Source organism: Cryptomeria japonica, chromosome 5, assembly GCF_030272615.1.
Source record: "Cryptomeria japonica chromosome 5, Sugi_1.0, whole genome shotgun sequence".
NCBI classification, from domain to species: domain Eukaryota; kingdom Viridiplantae; phylum Streptophyta; class Pinopsida; order Cupressales; family Cupressaceae; genus Cryptomeria; species Cryptomeria japonica.
Genome location: NC_081409.1, coordinates 612609605 through 612629358, shown reverse-complemented (window position 1 = coordinate 612629358; position 19754 = coordinate 612609605).

Sequence of the window (19754 nt, the reverse complement as noted above, 5' to 3'; positions counted from 1 at the left end):
AATATTTCACAAAGTGGATCGAAGTTGTTCCACTTACCCAAGTCACCGGCAAGAAGATCGCCTCATTCATCCTCAATTACATCATCTGTCAGTATGGTGTACCCATGTCCATCATCACAGATAATGGTTTTCCTTTCAAAAATCAGGATGTCTGTGAACTCTGTGAGAAATTTCACATCCAACACCGCTTTTCCACTCCCTATTACCCACAAGGCAATGGTCAGGCCGAAGCATCAAACAAGAACATATTGAGAATCCTTAAGAAGATAGTTAATGATGTTGGTCGTGATTGGCATGTTCAACTGAATCCAGCACTATGGGCATATCGAACTAGCATTTGAACCCCTACAGGCGCAACTCCTTACTCACTGGTCTATGGTGCGGAAGCTATCTTACCTATTGAGGTCGAGATACCATCCCTACAAGTTTCCTTGCATAACCTCATTGATGATGAAGCATACAAAGTCTCACGTCTTCAGGACTTAGAGCTACTTGATGAGAAGCGACAAGCTGCATACAACCATCTCAAGGCCTATCAGCAACGCATGAGCAGAAGCTACAATCACCGAGTTAGACCTTGTACATTTGAGGTAGGTGATCTTGTTCTCTGAGAGAATCCTCGCAACCAACCAAATAGAGAACATCAGGGAAATTTTGAATCAAACTGGTTGGGTCCATATGTTATCACTGTTGTATTTGGGTCTGGGGCATATCAGTTGGCTACTTCAGAAGGAGAACCGCTCATAGATCCAATCAACAGCATGCACCTCAAACGGTTTTATACCTAAGCTGTGCAGAGCATCAGGCTCCCCTACATACCAGAAAATACCAAAAACATTCAGAAAAATGTCTTGAAGAAATACAAAAACATCAAAATAGTAATGAAAAATCATGCATCCAAACGGTGAACAAACACTCCGGTGGCACCTTGGGTAAGTACGATGGTGAAAACCTGGCAAACAGGCGCCACTCGTAAAGACTATGGCATCATTATCTTTCAGGCTTGTTGCGATCACATTCATTACATACACACATCCCTCCGTCCAAACCATGGCTTGTTATTTGATCGGCAATAAAGAGAAAGTACTTCATGCGTCTTGCATCCCGCTTTTTCATAGTCATGTCTAACTTGGGGGCAATGCCCTTAATCTGGTTGATGGAAGTGGATTCTACATTACTCATGATTCATTGGGTTCATCATTCAAAACTGTCTCACAAAATACCAAAAACATTCAAAATTGTCTCACAAAATACCAAAAACATTCAAAACTGTCTCACAAAATACCAAAAACATTCAAAACAATCATCAAAATACCAAAAACATTCAAAATCACAAAATCCAAAAACAACGGAAAACATCAAAAAACAAACAAAAAACATGGCACCACATTGTACATATTCATCTAGGCAGATACCATGCAAAACGCTGTGATATACTCCACAAAAATGACCACTCATCAATCAACCAAACAATCAACATCACACACTCAAACTGTCTTCAATAAGGATGCATCCTTCCTTACCAAAACAAAGACAAGATGACATTTTTCTTTGACAAGAAAATTTTGTTTAAGCTATCAAATACTTGGTTGATTTGTGAGTTATTCATATCAGGTTCTTGCAGCATTGTTTGTATGTCTTCTGCGTACTAATGGTGTCTACGTGGGAATTTCACAAAGCTACGTGATCTTATGCAAAATGCAGTCATAGATCATTACGGCTTGCTGACTACAGCATATACCTCGACCATATGAGCATGAACCATTACCAAGGATCCATATTCTTTATTCTTTATGTATATACTATTGTTTGCAGGTACAATGCTCTTCCTTTGGTTCCTCCTACCTCATCCAAATTGGATAAAGGTTTTATCTCTTATTACGGTATGAACTTGTCTCAGGATATGATCAGCCTAAGATCAAGGAGGACGATCCAAGTCATGCCTAACTAGAGATGATCCTTGTCTGTTCCGCAACCAATACTCTAGTTAACTTGACCCATTATATCAAGTTACTTGTATTCACTTGCTATATCAAAATCCATGTAAGGAATACTCAGGTCATCTTGAATCATTATGTCAAGATGCTTGTATTCTCTTCCAACATTTTAAAGCTCAATGATGAAAATAGAGCACTATGGATCGTCATTTCATCTCATTTATATATATTGCATTTCGTTGCCTATCGCCCATCCACTCATTCATTGTTTTGGTGAATAAAGTTAAATGTGAAACAGCTATGTGAAAATTGAGCTGGTCTTGGATAATACAATCACGACCGAGTACTCTGATACATCATCCATGCATCATGCAAAGTCTCAAAAACCTTGCATTCCTCATAATCATATCATCATTACATTTAGTTGCATTTTGCCTTAAGTACATTCATGTCATTTTTAAATAAACTTACATATAATTTATTTAGTTTATTGACATTAGTCTTCATTAAATCATTTTGCATCATTGCATCAATCGAGTCATATGATCAAATTGTCCTTGATTGTATTAAACCATTTACTATGCATTTATTTAGTATCAGTTATCCATTATCATTTTATCATCCTTTATCATTGCATACATTCACTTATCTATTCATTAATTGAAAGGTGCATTCATTCATCCATTATTAAGTATCTTATTATGCTCATTTTCAGATTCATTTACATTGCATTCATTATCCTCTTTTTAATTGCATTAAGGTGCAGTTATTAAAACCATAAGTTGTAGTATCATCACATTATCATTTTTACTTAATCATATTTAAACATTTAAAATCATAAAACCATTTGTTTCCAAAAACATTGGTTCATATCATTTTATATGTCCATTATACATATGCATTCATCTAGACATTATCATATAAACATTTGTACTTTACATTTTGTTTATCCATATTACATTCATTTAAAAATATCTAGATGCATAACCATACATAACATCATTCATTCAAACATTGCATTAACATCATTGCATATCATTATCTCATCATTATATCAAAATAGGAAACACCAAAATCCTGTTCATCAATCATCCTTATGCATACATCCTCATCATGACATTACATACATAAAAACAATGCATCAAACAAATCATGCATATATAAAACCTACATTCTTATGTCAGTATCCAACAATCATCATAAAAACATGCATATAAGAATCATCTCATCAATGCATACATATCCATCTAAGCAATAAACTCATACAATCACCATCTTGCACAAATGCATATCATCAAAATATGGGATCTCCTCATATATATCATCTCATATATCAAAGTACAATGAAGTCCACAATATCGGCTACCAAGAGCCATCCAAGATACAGTCCAAAAATAAACAATGATAAAATACATATATGCAAAAAATGCTCTCTCAGATGCCACTCTGACCAGAAGCTGCACCACCATCGCCACCTGATCCCCCACTGGTCCCCGCACCATCTGATCTATCTCTCTGTGGAGGCCCCATCAAACCCCCACTCACTCCTGCATCCCCTAATCTATCCCTCCATAGAGGACCCGTCATACCCCCACTGCTCTACATCCTTTGTGATCGCTTTGATCTGGTCTGTCGCATCTGTAAATAGCTCAATGCCCGTTGACTAGATGGTACCACCTGCTCATATAAACCCCGCCAGTAAACCACCTCCTCACATGCTCTTCGTACCTCCCTCACCAATACCTCCACAGATGGCCCATGTCCCTGTGCTCCCTCCAAAACCCTCACTCTCTCCTGCAACTGAATCACCCTGTCCATGGCCTGATCTCTCTCCTGCAGCACTATAGTCAGCTCTGACTCCCATGCAAATAGCTGCACATCTCTAGCTGCAACCTCCACCTCCAAATCCTCTACACGGGTCTGCAAATGTACTATCATATGATCCCTAAGATCTCCAGTGGCTCCCTCCCCTGTATCCATGGCGGCCTCACCTGTATCACCCTCTCTAGTGGCTCTCTCCCCTCTGTCTATCGAGATCTCCCTCTCCATACCTCTACCACCCAATCTAACTCCTCCCTGCATCAACGGTCCATGTGATATCCATAGTGGCAGTCCACCTCTCCCTCTTCGTTGGCCCCGAAAGCCTAAACCACCACCACCTCTACCTCCTCCATCACCTCCTCCACCATCCCCCACTCCTCCTCCATCATCTCCTCCCCCATCTCCACCCTCTCCTCTACCTCGTCCAACTGCCATCAGTCCTCGCTCTCCTCTCCTCCTTCGTCTTCGCCCCCTATCATCCTCAAAATCGGGCATCGGCTCCGTCAGATCTGATATCTGAAGAATCGGATGAGCCACCATGTACTACGTATACTCATCTGATACCCCTGCATCTACAACCCTCGGTCGTATACCCTAAGGTCTCACCTGCAGCATCTGAAACTCTGTCAGTGCCTGATCATATGGAAGTACTGGCCCCCAAGCATACCTCTATCAAACCACTCTAGCATACTCTCCCGAACCACTAGGAAGTCCTTGTTTCCATCCAAACTGTCTCAGCACTCTCCCTAGCACCTATCTCTCCACATGATACAAGGTCCTCCTAGTGAGGAATCGCATCATAAATACATACGGCAGTGCCTCCGCATCATCATCCCAGGGCTCGCACTCTAGGTAAGGTCTCCATATAACTGCATCAAGATCATCTAATGCCCACCGCCACCACTCTAACTTCCCCAGGTGGGGCTGACTCATCATACCGCTATACATAAACATATACGGATGATCCACTGCTCAAAACCTGAGACACACTGGTTGAGTCACTGGTAGGTGCTCCCATGCCCAAATATGTAGCAGCATCACTCCCACTGCTAAGGAACCCCTCCCACGGTATACCACCTCATGTAACTCCTGATACAAGTGCGCCAGCATGCACAGCCCCCAAGCAAATTGGGTCCCCTCGGTAATCATCATCTCGATCACCTGCCCCCAACCAACGACCAGACCATGTGATCGCCTATCAGGACACAGTAGTCCTCCCACAATGTCAGACACGACTGCCGGTAAAGGCTCATATAAAGCAGCGATCTCCTCCCAAGCAATGGAGCCATCATCAATGAAAACATCCTCATCGAAGAATCTTTGAACTGCTAGAGTCCCCCATGATCTGTCATATGTGACCAGCTCCCCCCGAATCGGAATACGTAGGATGCGCCACACATCCTCCAAGGTCACTGTCATCTCCCCTTGTGCAAGATGAAAAGTGCACATCTCGTTGTGCCAACGCTCTGCTAATGCAGTAATCAATCTGTGATTCATCTGAATCATGGGCATGTGCATCACATCATATAACCCAGTCGCGGCTATACAATCGATCTCAGCCTCTGTCAGTCGATCCCGCAACCCCTGTGTCGTTGGATGTCTCTCGCGTAACTGCAACACGCGTAGATCTTCCTACACATGGGCATCAATCAATCATCATCAGTTATTTTGTTTCAAACTTTCTTAAGTTTAAACCTAGACTATCAACAGATACTTTGATCAAATATCTTCGGGTCTCAACAAGTAAGCAATTATGGCAACCTAGACTTCAACAAGCATTTATCCTAAAAATGACCTAAGTCTCATCAGGCTGCTATGGTTCAAAACAACTCCCATTTTGCCTCCCTATCCATCAATCTTTGGCATCGGGAGATTATCACACAAACTGGGGCATCCCTTATCATGCAAACAAAAGCACTATTTTGCACACAAAAGCGCTACTTACTTACAATAGCGCTGAACTCCTAACAAAAGTGCTCAATCAGCTATTCAAATGCGCTCAAACTACAAAAGCGCTAGAACAACAACACAATAGCGCTGATTCATTACAAAAGCGCTCAATTAAGCACTCAATAGCGCTCATCCATCAAAAGCGCCTAAACTAGCCTACAATAGCGCTACAATTTGCAAAAGTGCTAGAACAACAACACAATAGCGCTGATTCATTACAAAAGCACTCAATAGCGCTCATCCATCAAAAATGCCTAAACTAGCCTACAATAGCGCTACAATTTGCAAAAGTGCTCAAACAACACCTCAATAGCGTCATTGCGGCACAATAGCGCTAGTTAATTGGACAATAGCACCAAAAACGTAGTTTCAACGCTATTGTTCCGACTCAACTTCAACTCAGGAAAAAACATGACAAAAATACATAAAAATTAAAATTTTAAATTTGCGTACTGCTGGTCCGTAGTCGTCTAGCCGCTGGAACTGACGGACTCGCTCGAATCGATGCTCTACTACTGGTATCGGCATCTTGACTGATGCTCGCTCCTCTAAAAAGTCAATCTCAGAGCTCTGGTTTCACACTAGTTGCGGTAACAAATGATCTTGTTTTTACCCCTTTCTTCCCATTTAAACCCTTCGCAGTCCCCTTAACTTTTCCCCTGCTCACCGCTGTGGTCCCTGTGAACTTCCCGAGCCCCCCATTTCTCCATTTTACACCCGATTTCTTCTATTTTTCACTCGCATTGCTAACTTCTTCTCTTCTACCACCCTACCAATTTTCATTCTTTTTCGAGAGATCGCCCGATTTTTCAAAAAATTTCGGCCCATCTCTTGAGGGGGCATACCACCCATTAAATCAACATTTTATGAGGCATTTCTTCACACCTTTTTTTTTCTTTGAAACGACGCGATAAACCGCACTGTCTCAAAGATGGGCAAATGTAGTCACATAAATCTGTCTAGCTTAATTAAATGAATATTTGTTATTTATTTGATTAAAAATCCACTAGCCATGAGTTAATTAAATTAATATTTAATTAATTCATCTTCAAACATTCTCCTATTAATTAAATAAATTATTCAATTTATTTTAATTAATTCATTATACCAAATTCACAATCAATTAAATGAATAAAATCTATTTATTTAATTAAATCCCCCTTTTCCTCTTTTAAATAAATTAACATTTATTTAAATCATTAAAAATCTCCCACTTGCATTTTCCTATAAATGCAACTTGCACACATTTATTGAAATAAATGAATTTTTATTTTAATAAAATTCTATTTTCCCTCACCCACCAAATCCACTTGCAAACCCAACCCCCTTCTAGATTCTTCTAAACCCTTCCTAATTAGCCTAATCCATTCCCTAATTATTGTCACATTCCTAAGCAACTTGGAGTCACTTCTCAAAGACTTCAAAGTCTTTGAAAAGCATTTAATGCTTTGTGTGTTCAACAATTTAACCTCCAAAGTCTTCCAAACCATTTATGGTTCTTACATGACCATTAATGGCTCTTACATAACCATTTATGGTCAATTCAACTTGTCTCATCAAGCATTTATTGCTTTGACCATGGTTATCTCTTTTGCCTTTTGCACAAGAGTTTATCCATTGGATAAAAGCTTTATTCTTTGAATAAAGAGTTTACTCATTCAACTAACCTTGACCTTAACTCCCAAGGTCATGTCAAGCATTTAATGCTTATTCCCTCTTCTCTCAACCTATCTCACATGGTCACTTGTCATCCTGGGATTGGGTTGAAAGCCCTCACATGGATTGAAAATCATTCAATCCTAACCCTTGTTGAGATTGCTCAATCTCAACCATCCATTGCTCCATTTTTCCTATAAATAGAGCCCAATTCTTCATAATTCAGATCCTAAAAACTTGTATGCATTTAAGCTATAGGCATTTTAAGAGAGCATTTTAGCATAATCAACTAATATCTTTTCATCTTGGATAAAATAAATCATTTTAGCATCAATAGCATTTAGTATTAGCTTTTTATTCACATTTAGAGCAAAATACTTCAATCTCAATCCTCCATAAGCATCCATAGTGCAAAAAGCTACTGAGAGCTACACTATTTTGGAACTTGGAGAGGAGAGGAACAAGGAAGGAGAAGCTACCAGCATGGTAGAGAGCATTTGGAGGAGCTTAGTTGCTTTTTGTAGATTCCTTAAGCTTTCTTTTTGCTTAGTAGTGTCTTTCTTGATATACTTGCTTAGGATAGTTTTTAATTTATGATTTTCTAACACCTAACAATCGACTCTTGTTGTTTCTTGTTGAGGTATTTGTTTATCTTAACCTTGTCCTTTTTGCAGTGCATCACCATCATTAGGTCCTTTCTTAGGGGTCATGTTGCATACCATCCTTAGGTCCTTTCTTAGGTGGTATTTTTCATACCATCATTAGGTCCTTTCTTAGGAGTCATTTTGCATATCATCCTTAGGTCCTTTCTTAGGTGTCATTTTGCATGCCCTAAGTCATTCCATAGCTTAGGTCATTGTCATATCATATTGTGGGTTTATACCTTAGGTCATTTGTCCTTTTGCATTATAGTGTCCAAAATTAGGTTTTGGCATACTTGAGAATTCAATTCTTTAGATAAAACCGTAAGTCGTTGTTAGGAAGTCTAGACCTTGTCAAACTTTTGTCTCTTTTGTCATCAACAACATTTTGTCGAACCTATCTTACTATCCAAGCATATAGGTGAGACACTGACATTTGTCCTTTTGTCAACTTGTCCTTTTAAGGTCTAGACGTCATCTCAATTTCGTAAGGGTTGAATATTTAGGGTTGCATTTTTAAGGTTTGTCTAAAATCTCTAAAATCATCAAAAACATAGGTTGCATACTTATCCTCAGTTGCATTGTCAATCATTTAGGTTGCATTTAGGTGTACATAATTGTCATCCCAAATTTTCAAGAGTCCAACAACATAAGTTGCATTATCATCCTTTTAGCTTGCATTATCCCATTAGTTGCATTGCATAGTGAAATGTTTGTTGAAATGAGGTCCCAACCTTCTTATGAATCCATGTTGTCACAATTGACCAATCCGTCATGTCAATCTAATTTTTACATGTCAGAAAACTTTGATCAAAATTATCACAATGACTTGAATGTCCAAATAAAACAACTAGAGGAGAAACTATCTCAAGAATGGGAGATCGTAAAAAAGGCAATAAACAGAGTAAAGATTAGATCCCAAATGATGAAAGCTCTTTGGAAATTTAAAATTCCAGATTCAAGCATTGCGTCATTTGATGAACAAGCTCTTATTGAATGATCAGACATACCTACGCTCCTCTCACAAATAGAGATGTTGAAATAATTTCAAGCAAAGATCCAACAACATTATGTGCTTTCACTACAAGAACAAGAAGGTGTTTACTATCAATCACATTTTCAACCATCGCAACCAATAGTCCAACCAACACAACATATCCAACATTTTCAACTAGCACAGCCAATGGTCCAACATTTTCAACCAACACAATCAATGGTATAATTTCAACAATTTGATCAACCAATTGTACCATGTTAACAAATGTCTCAACCAATTGTCGAATATCAACAACAAATGCAGTCAACAAATTCGTATCAGCAATTACAACTAGTCATTCAAGAACAAAACTTGCAGCATGCACTAAGCCAAATTTTAAACATGTCAAACCAATTCGATCAACATCTAGTTTGAAATCAAAACATGACATCAAACCATAACGAACTCCTTGCTAAACAAGTTCAAATTCCAAATACAACCATGTCAAAACCTCAAAAGAAAGGTGGCCTTATTGCAAGGATCTTAACAAAATCACCAAGTGACTCCTTTGAGGAAGATTGGAATAATACACTTATGTCTAGCAATGCATCATACCCCCGCAAATAAATTGACTCTCCAGTGGCATCTATCCCTACACCTTTCAAAGTTTCACAAGAACCTTCCATATCATCCTCATCAAACAATAAAGCCAATGATGAAATTACCCAAGGGATATCCACAATTGATTGGCAAGATAATCCAATTCATGATGCACATCCCTGTCATGTTTCAGAAATACTAGACCCAATGCCACCATGCACTTTATTGCCATTACCTATTTTAGAGGACCCCATTCAAAGTCCCTCTTCCTCATGTTCAAGCATTGATTCCTTGCCAGAATCCACCACACATGTTCAAAGTATATCTCTTGTTGGTATTTTGGATATGTTGATATGGTTTTGTCATTGATGTCAACACTTATCAACTCTGGCACTTGGAGAATTGGCAATGTTCACCAGCAAGCAAGTGACTTATGCATAGTCACCGGTATCTGGTTCACCGATATGATATATTGTTCACCGGCACTTGGAATGAAATGGAAAATACTTGGCTATGTCGAAGACATCATTTGGACACTTTGTCTTGAAGATTTGTTCATTGGTATATTTGTGTTTGCATATTTGTTGTTACCGGCAAATAGGTCCAAGATAAGCACCGACAGGATTATCTATTCCAGATCAGCACGACACGCTATGGAGATGATTTATTAATGTTGTAAATGCATTAAGATGACATGTTGAATTGGATATTGCATTGGTTATTATTTTACTTGTAAATTGTTTTATTAATATCTTTTGTAAAGCCGACCTATACATTTTGGTCCTAGGCTTCGGTATATATGTAAGATCTTATTTGATCGAAAAAAAAATGAAGAATGCGGATGGAATAAGGTATATGTGAGAATAAGAAGAGCTATACACGCAGACATCATTTGAAGGTTGAAGGAAGGTTTTGTGAAGACATATCAGAACTGAACCGGTACTGAATCCAAACATATGAAGATGCTATTTTGAGCAATACATCATTATTGGATTTAACCATCGAATTGTAGTCAGTGTGACTCCTATTTGTGTTTAAGCAGTGAGCTCTAGGCACTTGGCCTTTCTGCATGTGCAGATCCCCCATTGTATACACATACTATCTGTAGTAGTATCATTTGATTGTGGGTAAGGTTTCCCACCGTGGTTTTTCCCCTTACAGGGTTTCCATGTACAAATATTGGTGTTATGTGTTGTGGATGTTATTGTCTTTCTGTTTCATGCATTAATCTTTACCGGTACTACAACTAACTGATAAACTATCTACAAGCATTAACTCTGGTTTACTGGTATTAAGCATTAAGTTTGGTTAAGTTGTTTTTGGTTTGAATTTATTAGACAACTGATTCACCCCCCAACCTCTCAGTTGTCTCTAGGACTTAACAATTGGTATCAGAGCCTAGTCCTCTTTTTGCAAAAGTTTAACAGCTTGAGGAGATCCAATGTCTTCTAACTATTTCAAGAAGGATAGTCTTAAACTTGATGGAACCAATTATGGCATATGGAAGATCAGGATGGAGACACATATGAATTGCATTGGAAAGGACATATGGGAAGTTATAAAGAATGGTTATACTGCTCCTACTCTCGGTTAGCCTAATCCACCTAACTTGGTTAAAGATGAAGAAAATGACTACAAAGCAAGAGAAGCACTTTTGAGCGCATTATCAGATCAGCAAATCATGGGATTATCAGATAGGTCTACTGCTAAAGCTATTTGGGACCATTTGGAAACATTGAATGAAGGAGATTCCACAGTCAAAATTGCAAAACTTGAAAGCTTCCGAGTCAGGTATGAAAATCTGAAAATGGAAGAAGATGAAAGGATTTCTGCTTTTATGGAAAGAATAAATGAAACTGTTTTGGGTATTAAATGTTGTGGAAGAACCTTAAGTGGAGATGAAATTGTTTCAAAAGTTTTAAGAGGATTGCCACCTACATACAAAATGAAAGTTACTGCTATAAATGAGTTAAGAACAATGCCCAATACATCAGTAACTAGAGACACATTGATTGGAAAACTTTCAGCTTTTGAAATTGAGGAATTTGGTCTTGTTGCTACTATAAAGACAAATTTAGATTTTAAGGCATCAACATCATTTGCATCATCATTTGACAAGTCCGATTGGAAAGCCTTTTATGCAAAAGAACTTGAAGAAAGCAGGAGAGAAAATGAAGAACTTGAAGCACTATTTGCAAGGAAAATGCCTAAAGGACCAGTTGGAAGTAAGTATGAAGGTAAAGCACCCTTAAATGTTTTAACTGTAACAAGATTGGTCATATGGCTTCAAGATGCCCTGATAGACATGCAAGATTGAAAGAAGAAGCTAGAAGAACATGCAAGCCTAACCTCGAATATCAGAGATACAAATTTAAGAAGAATAAACACAAGTCTTGTTATCTTGCTGATGAAGGAGTCACTGATGATTTTGATGAGGATCCGACAAACAATGGATGGGTCTTTGTTGCTATAACAGAAGATCAACCAACACCTACTGTTCAACCAGTAGAGCAAGCCCTGGTAGCTAAAGTTGAAGTTAAGGATGAATGGATCATTGATTCAGGATGTTCACATCATATGACTGGTGATAAAGGTAAATTCTTGACTTTTCGGGAATATAGTGGAGGTCTAGTAAGATTTGGAGATGAAAAAGCTTGTTTGATCAAAGGAAAAGGTACTATATCTCTTGATGATAAGCATAATACCGACAATGTCTACTATGTTGGAGGTTTAAAGCATAATATTTTGAGTGTTGGTCAATTAGTTGAAAAAGGATTTCAGTTACAATTCAAGAATGAGAAATTCAAAATTATGAACAAAATTGGTTTGGAAATTGCAACCGGTAATCAAACTAGAGGTAATATCTTTCATTTGAATAACAATGAAAAGATATGCATGATTACACATATTGATGAAAGTTGGCTATGGCATAAGAGATTTTGTCATGTAAATTTTGATTGCATTATGAAAATTAGTACAACTAAAGCAGTTAGAGACTTACCTAAGATTGTTAAACCTCACAATCTGGTATGTAAGGAATGTCAATTTGGAAAACAAGTTAGAACATCTTTTAAAAGTATTCCAGAAAAATCCAATAATGCTCTTGACTTAATTCATACTGATTTATGTGGTCCAGCTAGAACTAAAAGCTTACAAGGTGATAGATATTTCATGCTAATCATTGATGACTATTCTAGAATGTGTTGGGTTATTTTCTTAGAGAAAAATCAGAAGCACTTGGGAAATTCAATCTATTTAAGGCAATGGTAGAGAATGAAACCAGCAAGAAAATAAAATGTCTGAGATCAGATCAAGGAGGTGAATTTATATCTAAGGAATTTAATACATTCTGTGAAGTAAATGGAATCAGAAGACAGTTATTAGCACCCCGGACACCCCAACAGAATGGAGTTGTAGAAAGGAAAAATAGAACTATCTTGGATGCAGCTAGAAGTATGTTATCAGAAGAAAATCTACCACATGTATATTGGAGAGAGGCAGTAAGCACAACAATCTACACATTCAACAAAGTTCACATCAAAGGTGAAACTGGTAAGACCCCTCATGAACTATGGTTTGGTATTACTCCTACTCTTAAATAATTCAAAATATTTGGAAGTAAATGCTATATTAGAAGAGATGAGTATATTGGCAAATTTGATCCTAGAAGTGATGAAGGAATATTTCTTGGTTATTCATCTAAGAGCAAGGCATATAGATGTTTTAACAAGAGATTGCAAAAAATTGTTGAGAGTACAAATGTGAAAATTGATGAACAGTTTAGAGGAACTTCAAGGTATATAGACTCTAAACCGGCAACAGAGATACTGACAAATGAACCTACATTGAACACACCGGTACAGAATGAAGATCCAGTTACACCGGTATCATCTAAAAATTCCACGATAACTGAAGAACGGCAACAAACAAAGACACCCTGGTATGTAAGATTGAACCACTCTGAAGATCAAATAATTGGGAACAAATATCAAGGATTTATGACAAGAGGAAGACTGGCAAATGAAGAGGTATGTCTTATTTCTCAAATTGAACCAGCATCAATTAATGAGGCATGTGAAGATAAACACTAGATTAAAGCTATGGAAGAAGAATTAGAACAAATTGAAAAGAATAACACATGGACATTAGTTCCCCGGCCTAAAGACAAAAATGTAATTGGAACAAAATGGGTATTTAGAAACAAACTTAATGAAGATGGTAAGGTAATCAGAAATAAAGCAAGACTAGTGTGTAAGGGATATTCACTGAAAGAAGGAATTGATTACAATGAAACCTTTGCACCGGTAGCTAGAATTGAGGCAGTCAGATTATTCTTAGCTTTTGCAGCACACAAGAACTACAAAGTATATCAAATGGATATTAAATGTGCATTTCTGAATGGAGATCTTGAAGAAGAAGTTTACATTGAGCAACCTGATGGATTTTCTTTGACATATAACAAAGATATGGTTTGCAGGTTAAGGAAAGCTTTGTATGGGTTGAAGCAAGCTTCAAGAGCTTGGTATGCTAGATTGGATAAATACCTTTTGAAGATTGGTTTTTCTAAAGGTAATGCTAACAGCAACTTATACTATAAAGTGACTAATGATGACATCTTGGTTATAGAAGTTTTTGTTGATGATATAATCTTTGGAGGAGAAGATGGATTATTTAAAGACTTTTCTATCGAAATGAAGCAAGAATTTGAAATGTCTATGATTGGAGAAATAAATAAAAAAATTAGGATTGCAGATTTCACAGACTGATAAAGGTATTTTTTTAGTCAATCTAAGTACTTGAAGGAGTTATTAAAGAAATTTGGCATGGAAAACTCAAAACTGGTAAGCACACCTATGACTACAAATGACAAATTATCACTGAGGGATGAATCTACACCTGTTAATCCGACTAGGTACAAATCTATGATAGGAGGTCTACTGTATTTGACACAAACAAGACCTGATATTATGAATGCAGTATGTATTTGTTAGGTCTAGCTAGGAAAGCTAGAGTACTGAGAGGGGAGGGGTGAATCAGTACTTTAAAACTTTTCTTCAACAACAATTTTACTCATAAACATAAACTGAATATTGCTGATCTCATACATATATAAAACTAAAACATAATCACAAAAATAACATCTATACACATTTCACTCCATAATGCAAAGATTTTGGTTATGCAGAAACTCTTGGTTAGAGAGAAAAACTACGGTGGAGATGGCACCCACAACTTCACTACTGCAATAATAAACGTTGCTCGATTAGAGCTACATGTTTGGCTATTTCTAATAGCTTACCGTGTTAGGAGTATCAAGATCTTTAGATCTACCTTGCTAAAGGATTTTACAAACACTTTTACAAAATGTTGTACCTAGTTAAAGGCTTTACAATTTATAGACTATGTTAGAGTCTTTTACCCTGTTAAAGGTTTCTATCACAACTCAAAATAATTCAATCAAAATCTTTACAAAATATCTGCAACTTTACATCTGAAATGTTATAGTAGACTCTATGTGCTCAATATGAAATTACCATGCTCATAGCATACCTCGGTAATTGATAGATCAACTCGGTGACCTCTTCTGTATACTTTGTCCCTTAAACTGTTCTTTCAAAACCTTCTCGGTGACCTCTGAATATCTCTGTCACTCTTCACATCTTATCTTCTCTCATGATTTTCATTTTCAAATCATCATCTTCCCTCTCTATTGGATACTCAAATCACTCTGTATATATAGATCTCTGAAACAGTGATATTGTTCATACATCGATCATACAAACATGTTTTATTGAATGAATAAACATCGAAATTATTTCATTGGATAAACTCACTCAAAATCATACAAAATCTTTAAATGCAATTTCCTATGCAATAATGGTTCCCTGTTCTCGAATCTTGTAACACGTTTCCACACATGTGTCCAGGTTCATTGAATCTGGTAACACATTTCCACTCGGTATACCTTCTTTGCTGCTCAGTAGACATATGAACTTTACTCAGTAGATAGCTCGGTATGTCTCATCTTAGTGACTAGCCTTTCTTCTGTAATTGACACCTTAGTACTTACCGACTAGACATTTCGGTACTATTAATCGACTAGAGTATATAGGATGAATTTGGACATAAAACTAATGACAACTTAGTAAATAATAACAATCTCCCCTTTTGACATTAGTTTGGTATGTTTGACAAAACTCCTTTCAAAGTCATAACACAAAATCTATATACTAACAAAATTTGACTGAAGTGACAGTATATACATTTGTTCAAATACATACTCCCCTTATCAATATGTTGTACAAAACTTGATTTGCATGCTCATGATGTTCTATTCTCCCCCTATCAATTTCATCTGTACACTCGATAGATAGTATGAACTCTGTATACTCAGATACTCTGTATATACTTGGTACACTCCCCCTTTTTGACAAACATCAAAACTAGTTACCATTAGGTGGGGGCAACTGATCAAAAATTGATTTATACTTAGTATGAGCGTCATTGAGAGTGTTGGTAAGTGCATCCTTGACACTTTCCATTAAAGAATTCTGAGCTGTAATATCAGCTAACAGTGAAATCAAACCATCTAAAGTGCTTCCCTCTATTTGAGTGGACAATTGGGTAGCTCGGTTGATCTGCTCTTGAACTGATAACAGATGGGGAATAAATAATGTCTGAAGAGTCATAATATCCATCCTTATTTTGTTCTCTTCATTCCGAAGTTCTAACTGCTAAGCCATAAGAGTTTGTAGCTTTGTCTAAAAATTTTGAATAGAATTTGGCTCGGTAGTCAATTTATTTGAGAGATCGGTAATCTCTTTTTCAATGACTTCAGTATTATGCTTGATATCTTTAATAAAGAATGAAAATGTGCATAACTTTTGGAATAAATAAATAATGTGCTTGAGTTGAGGGGACAAATCAGCAATGAATCCAATAAGCTTGGTTTTACCTATAGCAATTGCTTTCTGCACTTCTTCAATCATCTTGGCAGTTGGCTCTTTCTCTTTTAATTTGCTAAGGTATTCGGATGCATCTACTCCTGATGCTTCTAATTGAGTGAGTAGTTCATCCAGTTGCATATGGATGGCAGCCTCCTTATTTACGGTAGCTTCAGGTAGCATGTCTGTCAATAATGCTTTGACCTTGTGAAGTACTCGGTTCTTCTTCTGAATAGCTATCTGTTTTTCCTGTTCTGCTTTGGCCTTACAAAGCTCTCTGAATTCAATAAGTGCTTGCCCTTTTAGTTTTGAAATGTCAACATTTGGCAACACAATAGGCTTTGACAGATCTATCTTAAAACTGTGCTTCTTTGCTTTCTTCTCTTTGGATGATGATGCCTTCACCGGTTGAATGAGTACAATGGCTTTGGAGGCTTGTTCTTCCTCGGTATGTTGCTCGGTGGGAGCAACACTTTTGTCGGTTCTTGTAGCCTCTATTGTATCCTTCGGTGATTCCTTGCTTGGGGTCTCAGTGGCAACAGTTTCAGTGCTTGCAGGTGCTTGGGAAGTTTGCTCACCTGTGGCCTGAGAGGTAGATTCACCTTGTGTAGCCTTTTGATCCTCTTTACCTTGATTTGTGTCCTGAGGTTTCTTGGTTGACACTTGTTGAGTTACCAGAGGATAGGACTTAACCTGTTCTAAGACTGATTGACTTGATACCAGTTTGGCATAGGCATTTCCTTCTATCATTTCTTCTTCATGTGCCTCAGTGTCCATGACATCCTCATCTAGTTGAATAGTTGAAGCGAGATCTTGCTCGGTGATGTCAACTATTTCCACTTCACCTTGAGGCTCTTCAGTCTGAATTCTGAATATTTCTTGCCATTTTTCTTTAGTTTCCTTTTCTACTTAAAGATAAAGTCCATTCATCATTTTCAAGGCCCTTTGCTTTACTTGAAAATTTGTCTGGTAGTTTTTCAAATGATTTCTTATATCATCTACCGACATGTCTAGAAAGAGATGTACCAAAACTCTTTCTCTTATCTGTTTCTCCGAGTCTATAGCATATTTTCATCTGTTGTCAATATGAGAGTACAATGCTTTTGGAAGAAAATCAGTTACTTCCAATGGAACCACTCGGAATTTGAGAAGTGTACATACTACTGACTCTTCTATTTGCCTCTTCTCTTCTTCTATTCGAGAGTCATACTTTACATATCTAAATGACCCAAATCCTCCATATTGTTTCAATTTTGCACAAAAATTGTCAACACTGTGTACATCTTCCTTTGTGCTTTTAACAATCTGAAATTTATTTGCATCTTCAGATTCTGTGTCACTTGACTCCTTATTCAAAATGAGTCTCCTGTTCGACTTTCTATAAGTCTTTGTAACTTTAGGCAATTCAATATTTTTCTACCTCTTACCGGGTGACACTGCAGATGATCTAGTGTTAGGTCGCTTAACTAGTGGAGTCGGTGATACCTTAGTTGTATCCTGTTTCTTTCTTTTCAAAATTTTGCTCTTTGGCAACTTGGTGCTCAGTGTAATTGCTGCTTCTTGAGCTTCAGATTCTTCCTCAATTGAAAGTTGATCATTTTTTCTACATGTTGGCTTAGTAGGTGTGGAGGTAGAACCTTCCCCAAATTTCTCAGTTAAATCTTTGATCATTTTAGTGGCTTTTCTAGTAGCCTTTGGTACCACAATGCTCATTTTTACTTTCTCTTTTACCTCTTCATAGGTACCAAACCTGATCTCAGTCGAGTGCCTTGGAAGTGCCAAAAAGGCATCTATCTACTGTTGAGTAATATCAAAATCAATCTCATAACCCATAGGCGATAAAGATTGAGTTCTGGGTTCTACTGCATTGATATAACAGTAGTCGGTGTCAACTTCAAAACATATAGTATCCTTATATTTTTCCACTAGCTTAGGTGGGATCATGTACCAGTTATGCATCTTTTCCTGAAATTTGTTAAAGTAATCATCCATTATCTCATTCAAATTATCACCTAGTTGTTTGATAAAATCATTTATTTGATGGGTGATTGGTCGGTGTGATTCCCAAACAATGTTACCGACTGAAGGAAAGAACTTCTAAAAATAGAAGAACACGCACACTAAGAGTGATCCAAACTTTAGTGTGTTAGCAGTGTTATTCTTCTTAGGTTTCCATATTGTGTTGAGATTTTCAAAAAGATTCTTCAACAATACTTCACATAAATCAATTTTCATACCCTTTTTCACAATTTTATAGGCCAAATCCACAGCTACACACGGTACACTATTTTCTCTTGCCAACTAGAAGAAATAATAACCAATAACTCTAATTGCAAACTTTAGTTCTACATCTGTTACATTATTCAACTTAAGACCTCTGCAATCAGACTCAACTCCGGTTAATGTTATCAATTCCTTCTGTGAAATCATCTTTTGTACTCAGGCATGGTTGAATATAGGGTATCCGGTTATTATGTGAATAATCTCCTTGGTGATCTTGAACGGTTGATCCTCTAACCACATAAAGTCGTCATGCACTTTGCTCAAGACAAACTTTACCCATTGGGGTTTGAAAACTCGAAGATAGTGTGTAGGGGAAAAAGCGAGACTAGGTTAACATGCCCTAATCCTACCTTTTGACACACATTACGGAATACGAAAGAGCCTAGAGATATCGCACAATTGGCTACTTCTTTTTGTGAAAGAGAGAGCCACGGGATATCTATTCCTTTGTTGAAATTGGAAGATCAAATGATGCAAGTTCAATCCCTAACCCCAAAGTGCAAGTATGAACTAATAACAAGATTGCAGAATTGAACTTAAACAATGGAAAGCTATAAATACAAGGATGAAATAAGAATGCAGGTGCGTACCCAGAGTTAAAATCTGACTGAAAATGTTCGGGACAGGGGCGCGGGCGCCACTGTCCTGATTCGGGCCCTAAAACTGCTCCGGAAACTGCTGTTTTTGCACTTTGGAAAAAGCTGTCAAAAATGCTGAAAATGCTGTCGGACCAGGGCGCCCAGTAGGGACCAGGGCGCCCAGAAGGGACCAGGGTGCCCAGAAGGGACCAAGGCGCCCAGCGCCGATGTCCTGGCAGGACCAGGGCGCCCCACGCCCCTGTCCTGGTCTTTTTCTCTGAAATTTGGTGGGAAGGTCGGTCTCAGTCTGCTTCTCCTGGATCTGCAACCTGCGGCGTCATCCGAGTCCCGAAACCTGCACTTATATC